The following is a 15,027-nucleotide window of genomic DNA, read 5'->3' as shown; positions in this document are numbered from 1 at the left end:
CATGGGACAAGAGAGCGTGTGGCACTGCAGAGCCTGTCAGTTTGCTTTGTTCAGCACATATCTCCATGCTCTGGGTGTTCTTTGTCGGGCTGGTGATGTCTGAACTGTGGGATATTGTTGTTGTTTTTTCCCCTTGCAATAACATTTATCCATAAGCTGCTTTAGTTCTTTCCTAGAGTGCATTTTATAAATAATTTGCAGACAAGGTGCATTTAACATCAAATTAACATATGTACAGGTCCTGCAGCCCTGCTGTTGTGAAGCTGTATTGGATTTTATAAACCACCTGTGTGAGATTAATACTGCAGTTCATGACAAAAGGCCAATTCTCAGGTCACAGGAAAACAGCATTCTTAATGCATTCCTCTGATCTTTCAGGTCAAAGTATATCTTCTGCCTGTCTCCTTCCTGAAAATAGGTCCTACAATTTTAAGGGGCAATGAATCTTCCAGCCAATATTTTTTTCTTTTAGAATACTTGTTACACAGTGGTTTAGACATAAGTCCCGTGAGGTAATTGAGGAGCAAGGAGCCTGTACAGTGGTGAACGATGACTGCTGGAAACCAAAGCTGATAAAAAGCTGTACTAAGTACACCCAAAATTGAACCTGTTGTGGCAGTGGCTAAAATAATTGCTCAACCGTACACACACCAGACCTAAGCAGCTAATGAATTAACTCTGCAATCTGCACTTTGTCAGAGAAGAGTGATAGTAAAAAGACTCCAGTTCATACAGGTAGGAAGCACAGCGCTTCTCAGCATTGTCCCCTCTGGGAAGCAAAGTGCATGTCTAAGCTGACACTAGAGAGATGTCACCCTTTACTGCAGGGTGACAATAAACCGTGGCAGATGCTCTGTTAAACCCCTGCTCTCCCCACTAAGGAAAACTAATAGGGTGAAAAGGGAGAGAGACTTACAAGTTGGAAAAGTTAAAAATTTAAAGTTAAAAAAAGTTAAACTAACACTACTAATAAATAGAGAAAATAATACGAAATATACAAAACCAATCTTGAATTTCCAGGGGTACCACAGTGCTGTGTTGCCCCCAGCGGAGCTGGTGTTGCTCCATTCGCCACATGGTGGGTACCTGGAAGTCCTGGGCTGGATCCCGCAGTTAACTGGAACTGGATTCAGGGATGCAGGGCCTGGAACTAGGCCTAGGATCATAGGCATAACAGGCAGGGTCCTCTTCAGATGCTGGCCAAGGTCAAAGAGAACGAGACCCTCCTGATCTCCCACTTTTATAGGGTGTATGACATGTATGGGATGCAATAATAGTTGGTCAATTTCAGACACCTGTTCCATCCGCCCCTCCTTGCAAATACACCCCTCTCACTTATGTGACGTGCAAAATTTATCAGTAACCTTGGCTGCCACAGCAATAAGTCTAAACCCGGGCCTCTTCTTCACATCATTGCTACTGTTATCAGCTCTGCAGCAAAGGGTCTGAAAAACATGCAGGTCTTGTTTGAAAGGAAACCAGGACAAGAGAGCACTCATTTCTGCAGAGCAGCTCAAGAGAGGAATGGCCATTAGGCTACTTCTCAGACAAAAGAAGTTTGCATTATGAGGGAAGTATTTTTCTCCCTTGATAACTCTGGCATGAACTCCTCTGACTGAGGTATCAGAATGGGGAAGTTGTTTTCCCTTCCTAGAACTTGATTTTTCACTGGAGTGCTCTGGAATCCCTGAGACCAAAGGAGCCTTGCTTCAACCTGTGACTGAAGTCTGTCGTGAGCCATCATTGAGACGACCAGGTCAGAATGCTCCAAAAACACCTCCTGAAGGTTTTGTTCCCTCAAATGACACTGCAATTCAATGAGATCTTGTATTACCTACCAGAGGCACAGAAGGTGGCCTCAAACATGGCAACAGCAGCACAAAGATGAATGTGAGAAATGGAGCAGAAAAATACAGAGCCAGATTTATGGAGGAAGGAAACTGGAGTGAAGGAAAAGGGAAGAACAATTCATAAGGGAGAATATTAATAAAGTAGTCAAGGATCAGTATCATGGCTGAGGTGAGTTTGTCTAAGAACCTAATCTTGGTTTTGGGGTTTAGAGGAAATGTGAGTTTAGCTAATTTAGATAACACAGGTCTATTTCATAAGCAGAAAGTAGAAGATAAAAAAAGGGATTCAGAGACAATTTCAAGTTCAAGTGTGAAGAGAGACAAAGGCTTTGACTATAGCTTTTTGCAGCAAATTGCAGAGGGCATTAAACATGCTGTTGCCCTCTTCCTGCCCACCCATCCAGAGGTGGATATGTCTAGAACAGAAGTGGAAAAAATCACCTGCTTGAAGCTCAGCCACTTTGGTTCACAACCTGGTGCCTTTGCTCAAACCAGCCTCCATCAGAATTTAATTCCAGTATCTCAGTGAGCAGGCACAGCAGTGGAACGACCACACGTCCCTCTAAAGCACGTTTGCCATGGGCAAGGTAACCAGTATCTACCACGGTGAAGGACGTGAGGGCAGAAGATCTTTTATTGCTGGAGATGGGTCCACCAGACCTCATCTGCAAGCAGTCTTCATGTCTAAAAGATTTGTGTGATAGAACCTTTTTGATAAACTAGCTAGTAGCTGTATGCCTGGCTACCATGATTCCATATTTAACAGTGTGATTCCTTTCACCTTCCCAGAGACGTGTTCTTGTACTTATTGAGGGCTGAAGCAGTCACACAAAATGTAACAGAGATAAGATAGCTGGTTTCTGTAAGAACAAAATCTTGCTTAGAAAGAAAACTGCTTTGAAAGATGCTGTTTCTGTCCACCCAGCACACAAATAGGGAAGGATGATTTGTCAGGAAGTACAACAGCCTTGCCATAATCTCACCTGAAGTAAATGACTGTTTAAAGTCAGGTCATTAAGTTCCAGGCTCTTCATCCACAGAAACTGGGAATTTGGCTTTCTAACCACTCTCAGTTATGACCGGTGGAGGCAATGCTTCCTAATCCCGATTCAATGTTATTGTACTGTGAATTCCTAATTCTGCAAGGCATTAAGGAATGCAAAGGTCTTTAAGAAGATGAATAGAGCAGTGCACTCCCTAGGACTACTGCTCGTTTAATTGTGGAATATTGTGGTTAATAAGAAAGCTGTGAAACTAGGCCAAATTCTTTTATGAATTCACTATTTTATTGTAAATACAGAAATTTCAGGGAAGGTGATTGCCTACAGGGAACAATGGGCCTGTGAATAAAGTTTCAATTCCATTATTGCAGCACTTGGTAAAGGAGAACAGAGGATCATATGCACTGAGAAGGTGAAAAGTAACTGAGTTGACTTGTGAGAGGCACGACCCAGTGAGGAATGGGAAGTGACAGCCACAAGACTGGAGACTTTATCACGTTGAACTACGGGTATATGAAATGACTGTAGAAATAACCTGAATACAAATAGGAAAAGGACACTATGTAGAACAGAGCTTTTCTTTAATGTGACTATTTGCCATAGATATTGGATTTAAATTCCATTGCAGCTGAAAAGACAAAAAATGAAAATGGTCATCTGCAGTGGTTAGAATATTACAGTGAGATTCAATTTAGAAACTGGAGGAAGCTATAGGGAACATCTGTTGGCATATCTGTCAGATAGGACTGTCAGACAGGACCACTAGGTGCCTGAAGAATAGAGAAAATCATTAGATTGATGGCAGGATTGATGCAATGTCAAAATCAACTTTAGCTCCTTTGACCGCAAAATAGTTGTTCTAGTTTTAATGTTCTTCGAACAAAAGAATCTATTCTAACTACATTGGTAACCTGTCTGTAAGTAATGGAAAAGGTAATTTCACTAAGCGTATTATTTTTTTGGTTTTCCCATCACAGTATTAAAGGGAGAGATTAAATAAAAGACATTTTTATTGCCTGTTCAAGGCATTTCCCATGTCAGGACCAGGACTTCATTGGTTCCTTCACAAAATTCGAATGACAAAGCAGTGGTCAAAACCATCACTTAAGTGAACAAAATCAGATTAAGTACAAGTCCTTAGTCTTAAGGTTTCAATGAGTAAATATTTGTGAACTAGTTGTTTATTGCTACTGACTAAAATAAAGTATGGCTTTGTCAGCTGTAAAAAAAAAAAACAACCAAAGAAAACAAAACGTGAATGATGGAGCATTAAGATTTGAAAATATTTATCAGTAGTTCCCCAATGATCTGTAATGGTTTTACATGTAATAGCTTTGAAATAATGAGCTTTCCTTGCTTGATTTTACATGCTATTGGCAATATGTGGAATTAAATATTAGTTTGTACACAAACATGTTACACTAAAAGCTTCACTGGTTGTGTTGAGCTATCAATTTTAGTTGGCAGGAATTTACCGCAAAGAGTTCATCTGTGTGCACTTACTTGTGCCGGCTTGAACATGCTTGTTCTAAAAATTTCTAAAGTAAGGGGCAAAAAGGAGCAATGCATATAATGTCCAGAGGTAAAATCATAACAATATTTTAAAAATCTAATACAGAAGAATGTATATCTAAGTGTGCTGACTACATTTCCCAGTATTCACGGTCTAAGGTACACATCCAAGACCTGTGTCCAAAGCTAAGGAGCTCACCTAAGCTTCCTCTGTGCTCAGCGGAGAAAAATATTACCAGTTGAAGTCATCTCCTCTTGTTATAATGACCAAAAACTGTGCCATCCAGTTGGCCTTATGGAGGTGCACACCTCTCCCTTGTAACTGTAAGGGAATGCAGAGAAGGAGTTTTGATTCCAGCATCTAACTTTTAGATGGCTAAAGTTGGAGAACATCAGGCAAACTGCAGTGCCTATGAAATTGCTAGGGCTCCAGAGGACACCAGAGACTGAGATGTTCTCGTCTCGTTAAAGCAGCTCTTACCTGGCTGATCCCTCTTCTTAGCGTACGTTTAATTTCTTTGTTCCTCAGGTTGTAGATTATGGGGTTTAAGCAGGAGAGCGAGAATTCCATAGAACATGGAAACTATCCTATACTGATGCAGCGAGTAGGTGGAGGAAAGCCGCACATCTGTGCAAATGGTGGTCCTGAAGAACAGGCATTGTCAAGTGACAACCATGAGTGGAGAAAGCTTTGTACCTGCTCTCGGAAGAGTTCATGCTCAGGACAACCCAGAGGATACAGATACATGAGATCAGAGTGACCACGAAGACGCTGCTTCCAAGGACCCCAGGAACTGACCAGCTCTCTACTGTAATTAGGTGAGCAGGAAAGGGCCAGCATCAGGGGACTATCACAGTAATCTTGGTCAACTTCATTAGAATCACAGAAAAAGAGTGTAAAAATCAAAGATGTGTGTCACAGAGTATTAAAAAAAATCCTGCTACCCAGGTGCCGAGGGCTAGATGACCACACAGTTTCATACTTAGCATATTCCTGTACTGCAGCAGATGACATATTGCAATGTAATGGTCATATGCCATCACAGCCAAGAGAAAAATCTCTGTGCCTGCAACATCAATGAGGAAGAACATGCAGCCAGTGAATGAAAACACCTTGTTCTCAGTCAACAAGGCCTCCAGCATCTTTGGCACAGTGATAGTGGGACATAAAACATCTGGTAAGGATAAGTTGCCAAGGAAGAAGTACATGGGTGCTAAAGGCAAGAAGGATTGTGATGTTGCTGACTGTGGAAGTTAAATAAGTGATCAAAACCAAAACAGAGATAAGAAAACAGACTTCCAGAGCATCAGAAAGGCCTATGAGAACAAATTCAGATACTGTTGATAGGTTGACCCTCTGCTTCTTGTCTTTCATTGTGGCAATGACTGCAGAGGTGTACCTTAAAGAAAGAAGTTGTAACTTAGTCAAAATTCTGTCTTTCTTCTAAGGAGTGTGATTTTTTTCATCTGTTTTGGAGTTCAAAGACGTTTGCTAGTTTGCATTTCCATACTCAAAATCTAAATTTTACTCACATATTCCAAATGGAAAAGCCACAATATAGGTGTGAAGCTTGACAGTGATTAATTAAAAAAAAAAATAATTCTTGGAAGACATCTTCTCAGACTGAAGATCTGCAAGTTGAAGACAAAGACACCTCCTCTGTGGTGGCTAAACTGGTTGGACACAGTACTGTGCCAGACAACAGGACTTGGAAGGAAGCTCTACTCTGAGCAAGGGTGGTGAAGTACAGTTCTCTAAAAATCCTTTTAGCATAAATTATTTAGTTATAACGTCACCAAATGAATCTCAATTACTAGCTGAAGTTAAAGAACTGATTTTTTTAAGCAAGTAACGCAATCACAGAAGAATTAAATACCTGATAATCAACACACAGCTAGTATACCCCAGATGTATTTTGGATTTTTTTCAGCTTTATCCAGTGGGATATAAAAAGAGATATAACCTAGTATCCAATAAAGACCTCCCACCCTTCTATAAATTTTACCATGTAGACTTCTATAACAGCATCGGTACTTTTAGAATCTAGCTGGACTTGCCTCACTTGCCTTTTCCCAATTCAAAGAAGCCTATGAAGCCTTGACATTGAAGGATCTTTCCACTGATGTATAGAATGTAACTCAGTACTTACAGTGATCATTACTATGGCAGCCCTATAGAGATAAAACAAAGATCAGCACAAACACCTCCTTGTCTGCAGATTAGAGTGTGATTATGAGATGCTGTGAATACTGTAATTCTCATTTATAAGCTATACAGATAATAAATTAAACATTATCCCATCTGAGACAGGCTCCTCTATCATCTCATGTTGTCACAGAAGTTTGCTTCCAGCTTGGAAGTGACTAAAGTCAGGGCTTAAGCTACCATAAGAAATATTTTAGTCAGCAGAAAAAAGAGGCACATGGTGCTGTAAATCAGAGTGGCACCTGTCCTGAAAACGGGGAATTTATTCAGGTGACATACAACAGAAATTTAACACAGAAATACTCACTGCTACAAAAAATGAATGGCTGGTAATATATAGTTGACTGTATCTCCAGGAAACATGACTATCCTTTCTCTTCTTTCTACATCTGATTAGAATATGACAGAAAAATTATTTCACTGTTGATTCAGAAACAGCGATCTATCAAGGAAATGATGGATCCAGATTTAGCAGCATAAGAATGTTTATACAGACATCCGAAAGCACTGGCAAAAGTCTAGCTGACTGCAAGGGTAAACATCTCTTCCCTTTAATGAAGTTTTATAAACATGTGAAGGTGTGTCTGAGAAGGAGCATCTCTGAAGGTTTTTGGATGCTACCTTTATTGCATGTATGAGGCTTTCTCAGAATGTTGTCAAAGTGGGCTAGAAATGTGATAAAGCAGTTCTTCACCCTGAATCCTTTGATTCTTAATGACTTCCATGTTATAGGGCCTTTTTAAAGGGTTGTGGTTTGACACTCTATTCTACACACGGGAAAAGAAAGAGAACAGCAGATGGTGTCATTCTCCCCTGGTCCTGCCAGCCCACCTCATGTGCCATGCCGGTTTACTGAAGTTGGACATCTCACAAGAGTCCAGTGTTCTGATATCTTTAAACTACAGCCTTAAAATTACTCAGTTTCAAATTGTTTTCAAACCAGTTTTTCTTGCTCTGGAGCCACAATTCTGTTGCTTACACACCACATATGGCCAGAGTTTGTACAGAGTTTATTCGAGAAAGAGGCTTATAACCACCAGAAAGACTCTTCAAGACCACCTACCACAATGCAGAAGATCAAGAATTAGGTAAAAATCATGTAAGTCCTTGAGGGGTGGCACAGGGAGGCCCTGCCAAGGGCTGTGACTGGCATGATCAAGAGGCAGGAACTGGACTACAAGGGCACCACTCCAAGAAGCCAGGTGCGTGTCCCTCACCGGACGATTGCCACGTCTGTCATTGTCATTGTGGGAGCCAAGGGTGGTGATGTCTCTCTTTTCCTTTTCCTGTCTATCCTCTTATAAACGTTTCATTAGAAGCCACACCACCTACCATTGTGCGCTCCATATTCAGATTCCTTCTACGATGAATAAAACTTTTCATTGATTGTTTAGTGTCATTTTAACATTTTTTAGTCCAAGGGAATCTCAAAAATGCTATAACCCTTGTGTTACTTGCTCCATGTCTTAACAGCAGGAAAATTGTTTCAAGCACACAGGGAAAGGTCCTTTCCCCACTGGCAGCTCAACCGGTTTGAAGGTCCCTGGAAGAGCATTTGCAAGGAAGATACACAAGCAGAGCTGCCACAGAACTTCTTTATTACTCTTCCTAAAGGAGCTGTGGTGCCTGCGTGTGGTCATCATGTCTCACTCTCTTCCCATGCACCTGTACTCGGTACACACAGGTGTACTCTGGGTTTCCTCAGTTGCTTTCCACCTGGAATTTGATGTACCAAAAGGTCCTGGGAAGCTCCTTCTGGAAAGAAATGGGTGAGCTACCATTACACAGGTGGCAAGACCCATGTGGCAGTTGCACTTTCCCCCCATGCCCTGAGAACTGGTGTGGCAGTTGCACATTCCCCTCTCAGAACTGGGGCCTTCAATGGGGCAGCCAATGGCTCTTTGTGGAGACCCAGAGTCGGTGGACAGGGTCGTCAACTGAGAAGGGGCCAAGAGTGCCCACAGCCCAAAGAAGCCGAGAAGCTTCTCGAATGCCCAGACTTGGGGAGTGGGGCGTAGAGAAGCCAAGAAGCTTCTGGAATGCCCACAGTCAGATCTGAGCAGACTATAAATGGGGTTCCCACTGGAGACCCCCTTTGTGTGGTCTCCTCGGAGCTGTGGGTCTGCCATGCAGCCAGAGTCCCTCCCCTTAGACGGAGAAGCCGTCTAAGGTAACTTCCCTGGATTGGGAGCGCCTCACCTCTGCGCTTAGGTGAGTGATAAATTACTGAATATATGCTTTAATAATTCCTTGCCTAAGATAGGCAGGTGTAAAGTCCTCGTATGGGACAGATGAGTGTAAATTGCTCGTCTAGGACAGACGAGTGTGAAGTCCTGGTCGCAATAGGCAGGTGTTTCTCTTTTGTGGGCAAACGGGGCAGAGAGGGCTCCGGTTTTGTTTTTTTTGTGAGTGCGTGTATGCACACTGTGGATCCTCATTAGTCTTATTTTCGCTGCATCCCAAATAATCTCCTAACCTGATACCCAAACCTATATCTTATGTTAACAGAGTACTAGCTAGTTGTATAAACCCCGTTTCTAATTGATTTATCGGCAGTACTTTTACAGCCAGAATAAAGTTTGTTTTGGACCTTGTTGTCCACCTAAACTTATTTGGAGGTGCCTCTGTGACAAGCCACATCACATCGCCAGAGCCCCCTCTGCGCACTCTCCCCCTGCTGAGGACCAAACGGCAGCACTGACCAAGGAGGAGCAAGGGCAACCAGACTCCTCTTTGCCAGCGCCCCGCAGGAGCCCTCTGTGCCTGGAAAGCCAAGGCCTGGCCTCAGAGGCTGCTGAGGGCAGCTGTGGAACCCGGAGGCGCTTGGCTGCCCGGCCTGCCGTGGCAGGTGGGGACAGTCCTGCTGAGGGGGGAACACGTCTGCCGTCCTCCCTCCCGCCATCCCCCTGACGGGGACTGGTTCCCTTCCCGGCCCTGCTCCCACTGCAGCTTTCTCTGCAATGGCCCAAGGAAAAGGAAAGCCCTGGCAAAGGTGGGGCAGCTGCCTCGGCCAGCACAGCAAAGCACCATTTTCTTCCTCTTGCCCCCTTCCCCACAGACAACAAGGAGCGTGGCAGAGCAGAGCCTGGCTGGGCTGATCCTCTGCCCTCTTTCCCCCAGCAACTTGCAGACAGTGCTGCCTTCTCCCTGGGCATCCTGCCACAGTCTGGATAACTTTTTGGAAGAGAGAGGGCATAATGTATATGCGATGAACAATCCAGGGCTTGACATAACCACGGTTTAGGTTTGGGCTGCTGCTTGGTGTCCTCTACCAGCAGAAATGCAGAACTTAAACGGAGGCACAAGGAGGAGACATGGAACGTCACGGCGCGTGGACAGCGGCTGGTCACCAATAGCAAATGGGGGTGGGATGCGTGATCAATGCATTGTAGCCAATCATTATCGTATGTTTAGTGCGTACTTAGGAAAATGTTTTATATATACTCTGTTGTTACGCATAATAAAAGAGAACGATTTAACTCATATTGGGATGCTGTCGTTACTCTGGCCGAATCTTTCCGTCCAACAAGGCTCGTCCAAAGGATCCACTCCAACACCTCAGCTCTGGCCGTACCTGCACATGGCACGTCTGAGCGATCTCCTTGTTCACATCGTAGGTGAACGTCCCCAGGGGAGTTTCTGCCCCTGCCTCATCCACTCCCTCAAAGACATAGACAAAGGCAGCAGGTCAGGCCAGAGCGGGCGTCAGGAGAAGGGCACGCCGAGGCCAAAGCCAGGAACCCTTCCCCACTTCCCTGGGCTCTAGCGGTAGTCTACACAGCTTCGGGTGCCTCTGGGTCAGGCTGCTTTGAGCACATGCTCCAGGATCGTTGGCCATGAAGAAGACAAGCCCCAGAGGCACAGAACCCCACGTGCCCCCAGCAGTGCCCAGGGGATGCTGTGCTCTGCAGCAGCCAGCCCCAGGGAGATGTCTGAGGAAGGCGCCATGGGAAGCACAGCTCTGGAACAGCTTTTCCCTGGGGCCAGGCACACCTGAGAAGCGCAAGGCAACGACTTACAAAGACAGCAAACTCTTTCGGGGCTTCGCTGACTTCCCCATGAGGAGAGACTGCCTCAGAGATGTGCCAGACAGTGAAAGCCGTTGGCCAGATGTCTACAGGCAGCCGGATGACCACATGTCCCCGAGATCCTCGGAAAGCCCAGCATTTTCCAGGGGCAATACGGTGCTGAAAGCAGAAAGCCATGAGCATCAGTGGCAAGGCAACCAAAGAGACAAGAGAGCTGCCTGTTAGGCCAGAAGCAGAGACCTTGCCTTGCATGTGGGCTTCAGTCCTCCTCCTAAATTAATACAAGCCTACGGATAACAGGGCAATATGGAGGTGATTCTAGAAAACCTCTGAGCTCTACCACCTTTTGCAAGCTGTCTCTGCTTTCTCAGAATTTGCAGAGACAGGGCAGGTCTCCTAGTGGACCTCACCACATCTCGCTTCGAAAAATAGGCTGCAGTGCAGGGACCATGGATCGTCTCTGCCTGCTACCATGGCTCAGCACCCCCCACCACTGCCACCCCCTCTGGAAACGGGCCTTCAGAGAGAGATGAGGTGAGGCAGCGGGGCTGCCAAGGACCACGTTCCTTGGCCAACTGCAGCCAAGGGTACTGGGCAGGTCAGAGAAGCTGGGTTAAGCTCCATCCCGCTCCTGATGGGAGGGCAGTGCTGCCAGGGATCAGGGGGTCGGGAATGCCATGCAGACCACAGGGCTGAGTGACACGGCCGGACTGAGGGGAAGGGCTGTGCCCTTGGTCTGCCAGGAGCTGAGCCACAAGTCGGGCTTTCTCTGTGATACCTGCAAGATTGTCTCTGGACCGTTTGCAGAAAAAAAGTCAAATGGAGAAAGCCACCAGGTCTTCTCACCTTGTCCAACATAAGTCTTGGATGTCCTCTGCTTGTCGATGGTGCCACCTGATGTGAAGATGGCCAGAGGTTAGGAGCTGAAGCAGTGCATTCAGCTCTATTTGTCAGGCTTGAAAGCAGAGCTGGGCAGACTTTGGGGGGTGCCACACCCAAACCAAGGGCAGCGAGATTTCCTGTCTGCATACCTATGGATCCCATTGCCCAGTCAGGCATCTGGTGGTAGTTTTCCAGCACCATTTCCATTGCCCTCTGGGTCAAGTCCAAAATTTCCTGGGAAAAATGTGGGGAATGGAGTTATGGCAGTGAACACAAAGACTCTCACCGGCTGCTCTGCATGAACACTGAGGCCTAGCACAGAGCCAAAGAGTGCCTCTGCATCAGAAACCCCAAGGCAAGACCTGTGGGAAAAGCTGCCGACTTGGAGAGTGCCAAGAGGAAGCAGCAGGAGGGAGCCCAAAAAGGTAGCAGGGTCTCAGATATACCCCTGGCACCTTTACCTGTCTCTTCTCCTCTTGGACACCATGCTCTTCCAGGACCAGTCTCACTGCCTGCAGGATGTTCCTCTTGGCAGCAGACACCTGAGCCTGTGTCTCCTTGAGTTGCCGCATCTGCTCCAGCCAAGCCTGTGACTTCCTGGAGACACAGGGAAAGCAGGTCTTGTCCAGCAGCTGCCCAGTCTCTGCAGGCACGCTCCAAGCCTTGTGCAGAGAGGGGCCCCCTGGGCTTGGCTCAGCCCCGTCTCCCAGCCCCTTTCCTTCCTCTGCTTCACAAATGGCTCCCTTCCAGCACCACAGCTGGCAGAGCGGGAAGCTCAGGAGTCCTGGATGCCAGGCGAGTGAGTGTGGGCAGCACCAAGCCAGCTGAGATGGCTCCACAGAGTTCGTGCCCTGGCAAGAAAGTGCTCTTACCTCAGAGACTCCAGCTCCTCTTCAGAAAGCTCTGACTTGTCCCGCAAGATAAAGAACAGGGATGGTGGACCTCTGAAGAAGCTCGTTGGCTGACAAAATGGACCCTTTGGAGAGACACTCCATTGCAGCAAGCATGAGGAACACTGCCCGGGCTTCCCAAAGGAGACTCTACCAGGCAGAGCTGGCAGAAATTCCGGCTGCTTGGATTCTCTTTGGGAGACCCTGACCCGAAGCCTGGGGTCTGTAACGGCTGCGTCCAGCAGAGCATCTCTTGTGTCTCTGTCTGAACCTCCAAGCTCTCTGAGAGCCATGCAGGCAGCAAAGGCACCTTCTGCCAAAGTGCTCCATGCTTCAGCCTGGCAGCCTGCAGAGCTCACTCGGGAAGATCCATCTCCGAGTTGAACCCCATGCAGGCGCTAAGGAGATTGAAGGACAGACAAAAGTGCCTCCAACACATCCCACCCTCTCCCTCAACAGTGATGGGCATTTCGTACTAGGTGTCCCATCTTCCCAGGCCAGGCAGGAGGGCAGAGCCACGGCCTTGACAGGTATCGGCTTTACATGGCAAGAGACACTTACACACAGCGTTCCATTTCCCCAGAGCAGTGAGTACATGCAGGAAAAACCAGCAGCTGTGGGTCACATTGACAAGAGATGATTATTTTCCTCAGCAGCTGGTCACTCTCCCCTGCACAGGTAGGACCATTTTTGGTCAGGGATACTTCAGAAAACAGCACAGCAAGCAGAAGGACAAGGAGCCCCAGAACTCTCCTGGCCAACATGGCTGGCACCTCTGCAAGCCCAGCACACTGGCCATGCGGAAGAAAACCCAAATCACTCCTATAACATTCTAAAACACACAATCAGATACCACTTGAGGATATTATTATTGTACAACCACATGATAATAACAAGGATCCACAGCATGCATTCACTCCCAAAAGCAGAACAAGAGGCCTCTTTCACTCAAGGGTACCCAGCAGAAAATAATTGCTTGCCTGGGGTGGAATGAGGCTCACTTAAGAATATATACAGAAGAAAAGTCCCTCACCAAAGAGGAGGCGAGGACACTCAGTGCCAGGAAGGCTCCTCTGACAGCGTCTGTCTGTGTGTGGTCATTACAAGCCCTACAAAAAGTGATATGGTTTAACCAATGTGTTCAGATATTCCAAGCCTCAGCCCACAGATCAAGTAGAGTGTTGGCTGCCTGGAGATGCCACCCCCACCAACACCACTACGATATTGGGAACTCCTGCAAATATGCTGGGGCTGCATTTCTTGAAATCACAGATTCAGAGTATCACTTTGGCTGCAAGAGACCCTCATCAAAACCAACCACTGACCTTACTCTGGCACTAAGCCATGTCCTTCTACACATCTTTTAAACACCTCCAGGGATAGTAACTCAACCGCTTCCCTGGGCCGCCTGTTCCAGTGCTTCACAACCCTTTCTGTGATGAAATGTTTCCTACTGTCCAATCTAAACCTCCCCTGGTACAACTTGAGGCCATTTCCTCTTGTTTTATTGCCTGTTACTTGCAAGAAGAGACCAACATCCTCCATGCTACAGCCTCCTTTCAGGTAGTTGTAGACAGCGATAAGGTCTCCCCTCAGCCTCCTTTTTTCCAGTCAAAACAGCCCCAGTTCCCTCAGCTGTTCCTCAGCACACTCGTTCTCTAGGCCCTTCACCAGCTTCATTGCCCTTCTCTGAGCTCTCTCCAGCACCTCGGTGTCTTTCTTGTAGTGAGGGGCCCAAAACTGAACACAGGCCTCACCAACACCAAGTAAAGGACAACAATCACTCTCCTAGTCCTGCTGGCCACACTATCCTCGATGCACGCCAGGATGCTGGTGGCTTTTTTGGCCACCTGGCCACACTTCTGGCTCATGTTCAGCCAATGTTGACCAACATCCCCAGGTCCTTGGAATGCACAACTGGATGGCTGTTCTCATGTGTATAAGGCAAAAGAATAAGCACCTAAAGTACTTCAGATACAAGAGTCTCCTGATAACCAGTCCAACCAGGAGACCCCTCCTTCCCTTATAAAACTAGCTCCTCGCTTCCAGCCCCACTTGACAAACGCCTCCTTTACCAGCGCAGCCTTGTGGCAGATGCGCTCCCCACCCCCCGCCATCCCTGTCCCCAGACCAGCAGAAACTTCTAGGCTGATGGACAACTATGGCCATGCATGCACCAACTGGTCAGCACACTGTGACTTTGGCCAATGAGACACGTTGGAGGAGAGAAGTTTCTGGACAACCACCACAACTGAACACAGCTCAGATTCAACAGGGTAAAAATGGAGCCCAACAGACACCCCTTTGAGCTGGTCTTCCTTGGAGCAGCAGGTCTGCAGTGGAAGACTCTCCTCCTTACACTGGCCATCTAAGGAACATTCCTCAGGGACCGAGACACCTTCCCGAACTGGTTAGCAATCTCCTGGGTACCCTTGAGAGGCCTCACTCTCTAAGAGGGGCCAGATGCACATTTGGAATCACCACTCTAGAGTTTTGGGATCTGATCCCCTTCAGATCGGAGTGCAATCTCGTATTAACAGGCGCAGGATTCACAGGGCAGGAAACCCCCGAGCTATTGGCTGTGCAGCCTCAGGGGCCTGTCCCGAGCTTTGTGAATCACAAACTAAGTTTTTGAGCAGATCAGGAGAAATGGAGCCT

The 15,027-nt window shown here is 46.6% G+C and overlaps 1 pseudogene; it reads right to left on the bottom strand.

Moving 5' to 3' along the window:
- Window positions 1-4,784: 4,784 nt before the first annotated feature.
- On the bottom strand, window positions 4,785-5,738 carry LOC136002132 (olfactory receptor 5F1-like; annotated as a pseudogene).
- Between the last annotated feature and the right edge of the window lie 9,289 nt (window positions 5,739-15,027).

The sequence above is a fragment of the Caloenas nicobarica genome, chromosome Z, assembly GCF_036013445.1.
Source record: "Caloenas nicobarica isolate bCalNic1 chromosome Z, bCalNic1.hap1, whole genome shotgun sequence".
NCBI lineage: Eukaryota > Metazoa > Chordata > Aves > Columbiformes > Columbidae > Caloenas > Caloenas nicobarica.
This window is presented reverse-complemented; position numbering and strand designations above follow the sequence as displayed.